Source organism: Dermacentor andersoni, chromosome 2, assembly GCF_023375885.2.
Source record: "Dermacentor andersoni chromosome 2, qqDerAnde1_hic_scaffold, whole genome shotgun sequence".
In the NCBI taxonomy this organism is placed as follows: Eukaryota; Metazoa; Arthropoda; class Arachnida; order Ixodida; family Ixodidae; genus Dermacentor; species Dermacentor andersoni.
In genome coordinates, this window is record NC_092815.1 from 13,998,357 (window position 1) to 14,011,324 (window position 12,968).

Genomic DNA, 12,968 nt, shown 5'->3' on the forward strand with positions numbered 1-12,968 from the left:
GCAACACGGCGACGTCTGCACGTCGCACATTCGTTGCACGCAGCGCAGGCTTCGTCCAGGTCGTGCAGTGCCGGTTCTGCCCGAGCAAGAAGAACTGACTCGTTCACCAAGTGCAACGCGAATCGAATGGACCACGTGTGTCGCTGGCTATATACCACGTCAGCTTCGGCGGGCATCTGGTGCGACAGCTCTTACTCTGATGCGGTCAGGATGGACCTTAGAACGAGATGTTGGCCGATCCGACTATTCGTATTATTCGGAGCAATCGGGAGCTCTTTGTCAGCCACTGCGCCCACTGATGCTGCATTAGCTGCCTACAGCCTAGCTCGGGCGCAACTCCGATGCCGCCTATTCACATACACGCAAAACGCAAAAACGCTTTTCTGAGATAAACCCTGGGCCGATTTTAATGAGATTTGTTGCATTTTAGAGAAAAAGTTAAATTCTGGAGCCTGTTAGAAGGAAAATGTTGATTTAGGGCCTGAATTTCCTTACAAAGTATTTTTAACAATTGTATACGTTTAAAAAATTGTAGCCCGGAGTTTCCATATTTGTCCCTCTGCATCAAAAGATGTTGGCGTTCTCTAAACTGCATCCGTTAGAGTATCTAAAGCGGACAAATTGGATATATTTATTTACAGCGTAAGTAATTTGTTACAATGTTTACGAGAGTATTGCGAGAGTCATACTCACATAAGAACGGTATATTGCAGAGCGGTGTGCAGTACATTCATTTTGTCACCTTTAGACGTACTATCAGATGCAGCTGACAGAATTGTGATATCGATTCTTATTGCTGAGCCACAGAGTTGTAAACTTGATAGTTTCGCTTTCGGCAATGCAATTTTTTGACATTTGTATAAAAGTACAGACAGCCTAAATCAAATATCGGCTTACAACGGTCACGAGATTTTCATTTTTTCTTCGAATACAACAAACCTCACCTAATTTGGTCCAGTGGTTGCCGAGAAAATAGATTTTTGCTTTGCCGTGTATTTAGATGGGAGCCGCCGAGATAATTAAAGCTTCCTCATTACACCTTGCCGCAAGTCAGCCTTCGTCATAGCTATAACGCCGAGACGCTGTCTGTTGTCCTTACTCTTTATTGATCATATTGAAGCTGATGTTACGCCTTCGTTCAGAATGCTCGCGGATGTTCGTGTGATTTGTAGGATCAGAAATAATGAGTGTGATATTAGATCGCTGCAGTCGGATTTAGACATAGTAGGAATTCGGTGCCACAAGTGGAAAATGGCACTGAATGTCAAAAAATTTGTACACGCCACCTGCTCAAGGAAGCGCGCATTTCAGACATGTACTGATACATTAAGTAATATGGCCTTAAAGAAGTCCGACGAATATAAATATCTGGAAATTTTAATGAAGTCTGACTTAAGGTGGAATAGGCACATTAAGCACATCAGAAATAAGGCAATGAGTTCGTTGGGTTCCTACGTCTCAATTTCAGTCACTAAATATTACGTGATGAACATTAAAAGAACAATTGTATTTCACTCGTGTGCGCAGTTCACTTGAACACGGATGTTGAGATGATCCACACAGGGACGACCTCGCGGATAAGCTTGAACAAGTGCAAAATAAGACAGCGAAGTTCGTGCTTAATAACTATAGCGGGAAGTTGTGAGTGACAACGCAAAAATAAATTATCAGGGCAACCATTAAAAGACCGCCGACAATGTCTTAGACTGAAATATTTTCACAAGGTGCATTATTCTAAAACAGGGGCCGACAGAGAAAAGCACATTACGCGTAAGTCATCATTCTGTATCTCGAAGAGATATGGACATGCATTAAAGGTCCGTGAGTTGCCGTTTAGGGGTGACGTATTTCAATATTCATTTATTGTGCGACCCATAACTGAATGGAATGCTCTTTCGCCTTATATTGTCAGTATTGAAAACAATTCTTATTTTAACCACGCTTTATACAAAATTTGATGTTATTGGCTTGTACTTCTTGTTATGTACCCCCCCCCCCTACTAACGGCCCGCTAAGGCGAGGCAGTTATGTAATGATAAAATAAAATAAATTTACGACAGCTAGGGGGTGATGTTACGAGGCAATCACGAGTGGCACCAAAGACGAAATCGATCTTTGAATTTGATATTGAAGGCGACTTGACGGGAAGAGCTTGCAACTAGTTTTGGCAGCCATCTTCTTTTATGTATCGTTGTCTAGTTGGTAAATTTACATTTATATACCACCACCCCTCTCTCTCTCTCTCTCCATGCTGCATACCTTTCGTCGGTCATTAAACGGAAGCGAAAGAGGGAACGGAAATGGACATCGATAGTTTTATTCAACTGCTGAATTATGAGTACAGTCCACGCGCTGCGCGTTTTCTGTTCTCCCTGGCGGCCCCGTTGCGTCGATGGCACATCTGAATCGTGAAAACACGCATCAAATTCGCATACTTCTCACTTCGATGCCTAGGCTCGCGCCCGACACGCATCAGGGCTTCGGGACGCACCGGGCAAAGTCGGGGCACAGCCACCGTTCCTTTTTCGCCTGCCCGGGTCGCGAGCGATGGGCGTGCCGCGCGCACGTCTCGTCAACGCTAACGGCAGCAGAACAACCATGCTTTGTTGATTTCGTTTTTTTTTTCTCCTTCCTGTGCCCCATTACCGCCGCATTCTGCGGAGGCACGCCCTGGTCTCACTTCTCCCACGCCGCGTGCGATGATGCTTGCCCCGCACGGCACGAAAGCACCGCAGGAAAACCCCGCGTCCTGGCGGTCATTAAACGGTAGCGATACGCGACATGAATACGACGGCGAGGAGGAAAATGCGCAACGCCGTCATGTATCCGCGCGTCAACGTGCAAGCATTAGAATCGCGACGCAGGAGGCGCATAACGTTGCCTCCATGTCGTAAAATATCGTAAGGAAATATATGCAGCCGCACGGCAAATATTTTCGTCGGGAAAAATGGGGCGGCTGCGAACCTGCGGTGGACTATACCGTATTACCGTACGGCCACATGTGTTTCCGCGCGGCAGTGCGGCATGGCTAGCACTCTATTGTCTGTCTTCTATTGTGTGTACTGAATTACTAACCGCGCCTTACCGCTGATGTCCTCAGATATCAGCAGTACTGCGCAACACTTCCAGAACTCTGACAGTAAACCAAGAGCTCAGTAGATAACTATTACAGAGTTTCATGCACGCCACCCCCCTCTCTACCTCCATCCCTCCTCGGGACGTACGAAGCTGGTGGACAGCTTCAGAACAGCAAACGTTCTAAAAACGTTGTTCGTAACGTTACCCTCCACCCGACGACTCGCGCACGTTCCAGGCCATCACAGCCAACCGTCAGCGACGCAGCGCTTTCGCTTTGCAGCCCGCTGCTGATGACATACGTGAAAAATGCGTGTACTTCTAGCCCGGTCCTGAGGCTTAAAATAGCCGCTTGTGCTAATGCCATTGTGTGTTACAATACCCTCTCTGTTTTGTGTTCCAAGCCAGGGGCTGAGGTGGCTGCAGCCTCGCACTGGCGAGGCCTACGAAGAGGTGGCGATACTGCGTCTCTTACATCACGCCACACAAGGAACAGCGAACGAGACGGGAGCAGCTTATCATCGACTTGTACGTTAGCCTCCAACGCATTCTTCTTCTTTCTTTGTTTGCGCAGTGGAAAGCTAAAAACGCATTGAAGTCTTTTCCTGCCTACAGGATGAAAGCTGCAGAAGCGGACGAGAAAACAACCACAAATCTGTCAACTGCCGATTACCCAACCGTTGCGCGATCTCTCAAGCGCACTGGCTGTTCTCGAAACGGAAAGCGCGAACCGCAGCGGTGCGAGACGTGCATGACAGGGCGCCCGCTCACCGGCTCACAGAATCGAGGGGTCCTGCAACACGCGCTGTGACGTGCACGGATCGAGGCAGTAAGTCGTGCCGATGACACAGTCGTGTCCGCCGGATGAGCGAGTGAGACGGCGCGTCTCGATTCACTCGATACTTGGAATTGCACGGCGCAGAAGGCCATTTGCATGCGTCCTTCTCGCGGCGCCGGAGAAGGGGAGAGGCGGGCCAGCCAGCACCGGCATCGGGAGACGCACGGGCGCGAATCACCGATCACGCCGCCGCGGGGCCATCGGACGGAAGGAAACGAACGCCGACGAGCGACGGAAGGGGCAGGCGACACGAGGCTTACATAAGGGCCGGGCTCTGCCAAGATCTCCGCGAAAGTGTGTCAGGGCCAGACAGGCGACACGGGCCGCCGCTCGCCGCTTTGGACGCGTGGATACTGACCAGCTGCGCGATCAGTGCTATTTAGTCCCAGTAGAATGTCGAAGGCATATTTATAGTGTATATATTTTCTTATACTTTGCTATTCCTCGTCTCCTTCGACGATAACCAGGAGGCGCTATCGTGTGTCATCAGGTCATTAAATATTCGGTAAAAGAGACGCGTGAGGCAGAATTCACAGATGGGCATATCCCTCCGACCGAGGTGAACTGTATACACACCAACAGCGGCTTCCGTTGCAAGCGTGAACGGCGCGCTGTTTCTCTAGTTTTCACGTGATCGAAGCGGCCAGTACAGTCTATTTTAGCGTCCAAATCACAACACCTGCGCCAGGTTTGGCCCAACACGCGAGGCAGATAATAAGCGAACTGTGTATGCGCGTACAAAAGACCATAAAGTTTACGACGTTCGAGCGCGCAGCTATATAGGCGCCCCAGGGAAGGCTCGCAGAGTGCTTTCGTTGTTGTTCTTGCGCAGGATGAGCGCTATCTGTCGCCGCACACGTTTCCCGAGAGAGTTTTCGAGGCCACCTGCATCACGGGATTCCCTCGTCGATATCGCCAATGGGGAAGCCGCCAGTTCCTTCCCCGAGGTCCAACATTTCGTAATCAACACGGGACGTGCCTCTCTCTCGTTGCCTCACCTCCTGGGAGCGAAGTTAGCCCACTGTTCCTGGCACAATGAGATACAAGTGGTATCTAAACAAAGCCTGTTGAAATCCAACGAAAGTTAGTGGAATCTGTCAGACTTCTGTACAGGACACGTTGTTCAGAAGGGGAACCCCCTTATCTGGGAGTATCTTGTGCGTGCCGTTGCAAGATTGTTGTGATGCCGCGGAGGACTTCCTGCAGGAAACGTTGCAGCAAGTACCCCGTTTCTTCGCTACAGCAGTGGAACCCAATTAGACACACAACCGTTGACATTGGAAAACGCCTCTTCTGCACGCGGGCAATATGACTTTGGCTCAGCATACTTGGCTTCCCCGATTTCCATTCTCTCACTTTCTTTTCCTGCCCCGATTCCTCTCCGATAATTGCGCCGAACATCATTCCTGGTCATTACGGGAAAATGCCAGCGCAGCACACGACACGTGTATGGACTAGTGAGTATGGACTACGACTAGTGAAACTTGCTACACATGTATTTGTATTGAAATGGAACAGCCAGAAACGCTGTTTGAAGTCCTCCAAACTTTTTGGCAGAATAACCTACGGCGAAGGGAACGCCATTCGCAAGGGTGTTCAATTTCTTTTTAACACAAATTGCAGCAACATGTGCTCGAGAAAGCACGGTCATAGTGGTTTTCGTGGCGATCTATGGAGAGAGAGCGAGCGAGCGAGAGAGAGAGAGAGAGACCAAACTCGGACTCGCCTAAGTGGCGCTCGCGAGCGGTAGTTGCCGAGAACGATGATTTTTTCCGTTTCCATGTATTTAGACAAGAACTCCCCATCTAAAGCATCCCGATCTAAAGCCGTGGTTTGTTAACAAAATGACTTGGAGCCTCAAAATATATATATATATATATATATTATTGTCCTAAAATAGCACTGTCTTTTCATTCTGCGCGTTCCCTGTCTTTTAATACTATTCACCACAGATTCAAGTAACATTTTCTCCGTCATCTTCAAAGGCGAAAGCCTCGATCAGGGCATAAATACGTCCTTAATTACTTCAGTACGGATACTGCGACACGCCAACAAAATATGCCCAATAATGACTGCGTTGTTTCCACTGCCCATCGATCCCACGAAGATCAGACGTGCGTCCTTCGGGTAGCTTTTGGGCACTTAGGTTTTACTGAAAAGAAGATTCTTGGGTTCGTGTCCTCGTGCGTCTGTTTACGATGTGCATAGCCGCAAAAGCGCTGTTGCGTTCCTTGAAATGCGCCAGCCCCCGTGTGGCCGCTTGTGGTGGACAGAACAATGAACGCTTCATTGGGTGGGTGTACGGAGATCTTCTCTCCTTCCAACGTCTATTTTCCCCCTTCCCCAGTGCAGGACCGTCTGCTTTGATAACCTCCCCGCTTTTTCCTTACTCTCTCTCTCTCTCTCTACATGCACGCAACACACGTATAGTCATAACTTATATAGCTTTGGGTCATAGAACGCGCCACCTGCGAGACCAACTTGCTGACGTCAGTCGGGCCACGGTGCTGGCTAAAAAAGCCCGTATGGCTTTTTTTCTTTTTTTCCTCCAGAGTAAAGTTGTAGGAACCGCGGCGCCTGCGATAGTCTCCGGGCCACGCACCGGCCCCGTCGCGTCGCCCAGAGTCGCGCATTCCTCGCGACGACGGTCCGGAAGCGAGAGCGCGCCGCCCGCACGGACGCATTAAAAACAGCCGCGCCGATGGAGCCGAAAGCGAGCAAAGCGGCTCGTTCATATACATGACGCGCGCTAAGCCGCGCCGTCTTCTTGCTCCGCGTCGGCCTAGTTTTCGCGGCCTGCCTGTCCCCGTCGCTCTAGCTGTCTTTCGACCCACGACTCGACACTCTTCTTCTTCCTCCGGGGCAGTCAGCCCCGCTCGCGGCACGAGTGTCGCGCTTTCGCGCCGCTCCAAGAAAGCGCGGCGCCGGCTAGCCCTGCGCGCTGGACGCACTCCAAGAAATTCTTTTCTGGCCGGAGGAGGAAGACACCGGCGTGGTTTCGAGGTCGATCGGGCAGCGCGCCCGCAGGAGCCATTTAGGAGGCAGCGCCATTCATCCCGCTTTCAGCTAGTGCCTGGCCAAGCTTTTTTTTTTTTTTTCATCGACTTCCTAACTCTCCTTTATCTTTTCGTGCGTACTATAACCTCGGTGCTTCGCCGGCCTTGCCCAAGCGTGCGTTGCCCCAGTTCTCAGCGGGCAACACGCTGACGTCCCGCTTTGGACACACGCCGGGTCGCGGTACGATCGCTATGGTTCGAAAATTATAACGACACTCTGGAAATTACGTATATTATGTAGCGCTCGTGTCGTTTATTATTTTTTTTTTCTCGGCAGCGACATGCACACTGGCTTTGAGTGTACGTGTCTGCGCACAAGCGCGCCTGTGACAATCAGCTTGCTCTTTTCAGTGCGCATAGGCGTAAAGAGGCTAGTGTATGATCGTATCGGTAGATTAGCAGAATGCGTTGTTGGGCAAGTTGGTTCATTGTATTTGGAAAGATTGGATGCGCTTTGCAGACGATCACAAGGAAGAAGACGGGACGAGCTATTGTTAGTTTGCGCCTGTCCCGTCTTCTTCCTTGTGATCGTCTACAAAGCTCATCCAATCTTTCCAAGTATCGGTAGACGTTCGCGAGAGCGCGTAGTCATGTGTTGCTTTTTTTTTTCTTTTTTAACGCTTACACGAGCGGCTAGGCTCTATGAAATGTGCCGTGTAGTGGAGGGCTGCGACTTCATTTCAACCGCCAGGGGTTCTTCAATGTGCAGCCAATGCTCGGTAAAACAATATCTTGGTATTCCTCCCCCTTCGCAATGCAGCCGAAGCGAGTAGAAATCGAACCCACAACCTCGCGCGCAGCAGCAGCAGAACGCTAATGCCACTAAGCCGCCGCAACGCACGGTGCGGGTTTGTGAGAACTGGACGACCATCACTGCGGGGCCAGAACAAACTGCACGTGGTCACAAATAACTTTCTGGCACGTGGATGCCTCCAGTGTTTCAAGCTACGTTTTAAAGAGCAGATATGATCGTTACTTAGTCGTCCCTCGAAATATCAATGCCACTCACAAGACAAATCTTGCTCGAAAAGCAACACGGTCTGTACGGAAGCAGACGGCTTCGCTCGGCTATGCAGGCGCGTGGTAACTTGCCCCCGACCGCAAAAGCTTCGAGAGCACGGGATTCGTGGGGGAAGGGAGATGGATTACGCATAAGTTAATGCAGCGGACAGATTGAAATGCACAATGCATACTTCCCGGTACGACCAAAAATTAAATCTCGGAGTTTATCGTCCAGAAAGTGTAAAATGGGTCTTACTAATGAGAGACGCCATATATAGTGGAGGTTTCCGGATTAATTTTGACCACCTGTACGTGGTTCTCTAACGTGACCTAAAACTGGTGCAATTAGAGCGGACTAGAAGAGTACAAGCATTCTATAGTACGAGCACCACATCACTGCAAAGTCCGCAAGCAAATTAAATTTCTTCAAGAGTTCCGTGTTCCGAAAGTTCTCTTTTCTTTTTTTTTGAGCGGGGAGGAGGGGGTGTCGGTTGCATGTCCAACGCAAATACAACTGCTCCAATCACGCGGTGGTGGTGGTGGTGGTAGTAGAAACATTTTATTCAAGAAGTTAATAAGAGAGTTGCTTGTCAGCCGCCCGTCGTATCAACGCAACAGGCGCGTTTCGTGACAGCGCACTGGCGTTGGAAGCACGTCGAACGTCGCGGCCGTAAAGCGTCGTCCCAACGAAAGACGAAGACATATAAACGCGGTCGCGCACGGAAGCTTGACCACCCGCGGCGACGACAGCCCCGCAGCCTCGTCGTAGACCCGCGTGGCAGCCAGCTGCACACGAGCTGTCGAAGTAGCACACGGAAGGCGAAGAAGAACAAGAAGCGAACACGAAACGCCACGACCCGAGTTTTCCTCGGGGAACGACGAGCGCGGGTCGCGGAGCAGTCGGCCGCCGTCAAGCGCGCAGACGAGACAAAAGGCGCGCGCAGCCCGATGGCCCAATACCCTCGAGCTGCCGTCACATCGGCACAGAGACACAAGGGGGGAGGGCACGCGAAGCCATCAGCGACGTCGTCCCCGCTGTGATCGCCAGCCACGCTGGAGGACGCGCACTGATCTGCGGACGACGGCGGTGACAGGGGAGGGCTGCCGGCGTCGCGTCCCGGCACTGCTCGTCGTGTATGCGCTGCTGAGGGGGCAGTTGTTGGGGAAGGCGCAGGTGGGCGCCTGCAGCACCTACGCGCTCGCTGGCACGCGTGTACTACGACACACACTCTGCTTTCGCCAACGCATCTCACGGAGTAATACAGAAATACGCGAGGCGCGCCTCGCAAAAGACCTTCGAGGCTCGGCGTGTTTCGGTCACTAGCGAGCAATAAGCATGAATGAAAACACGGCCTTTTCAGGCGAGGATGCCAAAGCGGAGAGAGTGTAACGGCAGGGTAGATACTCTAGAGCGCTTAAAAATTAAAAGCGAGGAAAAGACGGCAACGAAGAAACGAGGTCCAGCTAATGGTAATTAAGTGAATGAAAAGGAAGGCTGGCCGTGCGTATACGAGAGGCACGACGTACGTATACGAACACGCCCTCCCACGTTCTGTGCTGACGTCGGCTTCTACGTAATAGCTTTGCCGTTCCATAGAGAAGAGCATTTGCAGACACCGAGGCAAGCGGCCCTAACAACGCCAGCACATTTCCATCAGGCGTACAGAAAACGAGGGCGGTCGAATATCCGCGCTCCGTGTCGGCGGTTACACGCTCGCCTGGCCTGAGCCGCCTAATTAAAAGGGAGATAATTTCACATCTGACTACACAGAAATCTATTTTTAAGTTATCCAAAGCATGTTAACCGCGCCCTCTGTGATTCGCACGTCGTTGTTCTCACTGCGGAGGGCTTGTCAGAATCAGTGTGATGATGATAGTGCGGCGCATTTTTTATTTTATTTATACTATACTGCGGACAAGGAGTCCAAGCATTTCGGCACTCGCATGTTAGAAGAAGAAAAAAAAAGGGGGCTTGCACTGATAATTAGTTTATAGATAAAAAACAGTGACGCCGCTTGCCACTCGAAAGCATATAGTGATATGCTTAGCTGCAGTAAGACAAAGTGCGCGGCTAAAACCGCCGTGAAGACGACCACTGGTTTGTCGAACAGATGGCATTAGAAGAATAATAGGGGGGGGGGTGACAGTGCGAACACGACACGCCCTATCCATGCAAAAGGCATGCTCCAGACATGGGTCGTCACATAGCCGCCCGTTAAAGAAAGGAGGGAGACGGAGAGAGGGGAGCACAGTCGTGTGCTGTGTGTTAAGACGCGTCTCGCTAACTCGCCTCGGAAACCAGATCCCCTCTGTGGTCGTCTACACGCACGTCGTGCTTACAACAAGAAACACACGCTCCGTTCAGCAGAATAAAAGAAAGAACAAAGAAGACATACAGGCCGAAATCATAAGCGAAATATGTATGCTGTTCAAGGTGACATAACAAGACGCAGGATTTAGCAACGACACCCTCGCACAATAAACAGAACATAAAAAGAGCGCTGTCAACGAATACATTTTTGCGGATATAGATGGGCGGTCGGTCGGTAACGGCAGCACACCATTTGGTTCTGATGCGCAACACTTTGTGACGACATAACGGCTACATAATTCTTGCTAATACACTGCTGCACCGGGCGTCCATTGACCGCAGAAGGCTGACAAGGCTAAGAATCAGCAGGCGCATTATGCCAGGGCTGTCGCGAACCCATGGTCGGTGGGGGAGAGACGAGGAGGCTAGTGACTTGCCAGGCCCTGAGCCATCGAGCCAGAGAGCATCGGCAGGTACCACTCCCGCCCCTTCCGGCCAAATTGACTTAGCTTTACAATTTTAAATGGCTTTATCACTCTGCAAGTAGGCAAATAAAAAAGCAGGATGGATAAATTGAAACACGTGTTTAATCGAGAAAGGCCAATAGATCGGGACAAAAGTCCAGTACAAACCAAACAAATAATAAAGAAGAAACCTAGCTCCCTCCCACTTTTGACTCCAGTTATTACGCTATACCACCTTACTGCGAACCCATGAAGACGTCTCCTAGGAGCAACCTGTCAAAGCCACGTAGGGTTACGCACTGCCCTCCGATACTGGCCCGATAACAAACCTCGATCGCATCCCAGCTGCATAACGCAGTCCCGGGAGTTCCTGCGGAGTTTCTTTCGCCTATGTGAAAGACCAGGGAAAGTAAATGGAGGCAGTGGTCGCGGAGAGGGCCGCTTGATAGGATCCGATCCATTCCGTTGGATGACAGCCCCGCGGGGCAGTGCCTGACTGCGCGAACCATGCGGGACCCCGCGGCCCCTGTTGCCGCCGGGACGTTTCAGAGAACAGCGCGCCCGTGGCGGAAAGTGGGCGGCGCTCGTGTTTGCACCCTCCGACACCCTAGAACTGAACCCACCTCGCGTTCTTCATTCCCGCCCCCGGTTCCTCTATTTGCGCTGACTGACTCGACACACAGCAGCCCGCCGTGTGTGGCGAAGTGCGAATCGCCGCTGCGGTTGGACGCCCCGTAAATGCCCGGCCATTCATTCCCGTTACGTTGGGCTTTGTTGCTCTCGTTCTGCGAAAAGCGCTGGCTATGCGGGCACAGACAGTGGAGAGAGAGAGAGGGGGGGACATTGATGCGGCCGGCTGACTCACTCGCACGGAACGAGTGCCACTTTGAGCTCGAGTTGTGACGTTTTAAAGGAACACTAAAGAGAGACAGGCTAAACTAGCTTAGACTGATAAAGTATTCTTTAAAAGCCCTGTTTTCGTCAATTTCGCGTCAAGAGGCTAGTTAGTAGAAGAAAGAAAATGAAAGTCGAAGTTCCATTTGTTGAATATCCCGCCGAAACCCCAGCGCCCGCACGTAATTGTGACGTCAAAAAACCGGAGTTTTTTTCTTGTTTTTGCACAGCCAAACTGTATATGGCTAGGTTCTGGAAAAATATATCGAGCCATGTATATCGAGAATTTCTCCCCATACGGGAGCCGATCGCGAAGATAGCGCAATACCGGGCCGACCTATGGCGGAGGTGAAGAAGCACTTCGCAACTTGCAAAAATAAGTTTAACGCCTTAGGTCCAAATACAACCCGTATGAGATATTACGCTGATAAGAACAGATACTGCACTTTGGCCCGCGTCGGCAATGTCTACGTTCGCACCGCCCTCTCTTTGTCGGCGTTCCAAGCGCTCGCGTATCTCCTTTCCTTCCGCTCTCCCGTGGCAGCGTGCTGCCCGCCAGGACCACGAGGCGGAAAGAAATGCGAACCGCCCATGTGGCGCCGATCCCGCAAACTTGGAACGTTTACCCGGAGCAACAGCCAGGTCTCGGAGGGAGTTTGTGGGGAGTCAATTTTGTGTGGCCTGTATTGCGTGTGACCGCTTGTGGTTTTCGAGTGGCCTCACAACCATTGCACTGCGGGACGTCGACCAACGCACGATCGCCTTGGCTACGCTGAAGCAGTGTGTGCCCTCGAAGTGCGGCGAGGTGCGTGTCTGTTCTACGTGCCAGGATTCGTTAATAAAAGGTGCCGTGCTGCGCTTTGCGACAATACATTGCTATGTATACCCCCCGGTGCCTCATCATTTTCTGAGGCTCAGCATCGTGGAGGAGCGACTAGTCGCGCCTCGCCTTCATTTATGTCCATGCGGCGTTTGACGCACGGCAATGAACAGTTCGCCATTAAGGGACCAACATGCACAGCTTCGCTGGTCGCCCACCTTCACAGAGTGCATGGCACTAAATGTTTGTTTGTTTGTTTTTATTTGGGCTGATGTGATTGGTACAAGTATTCAAGCTATTAAACTGGGAAGGCTTAGGAGTGAGGATCAACGGCGAATATCTCAGCAACCTTCGGTTTGTAGATGACATTGTCCTGTTCAGCAACACTGGAGACGAGTTACAACAAATGATTGAGGACCTTAACAGAGAAAGTGCAAGAGTGGGGCTGAAGATTAATATGCAGAAGACAAAGACAATGTTAAACAGCCTGGCAAGGAAACAAGAGTTC

The 12,968-nt window shown here is 50.9% G+C and overlaps 1 protein-coding gene and 1 pseudogene across 2 annotated transcripts in view; both read right to left on the reverse strand.

Moving 5' to 3' along the window:
• The window catches only part of LOC126542964 (integrin alpha-PS1-like), a 141,422-nt gene that overhangs the window by 73,535 nt on the left and 54,919 nt on the right, over positions 1–12,968 (reverse strand). The window lies entirely within an intron of this gene.
• Positions 11,937–12,105, reverse strand: LOC126543082 (U2 spliceosomal RNA; annotated as a pseudogene).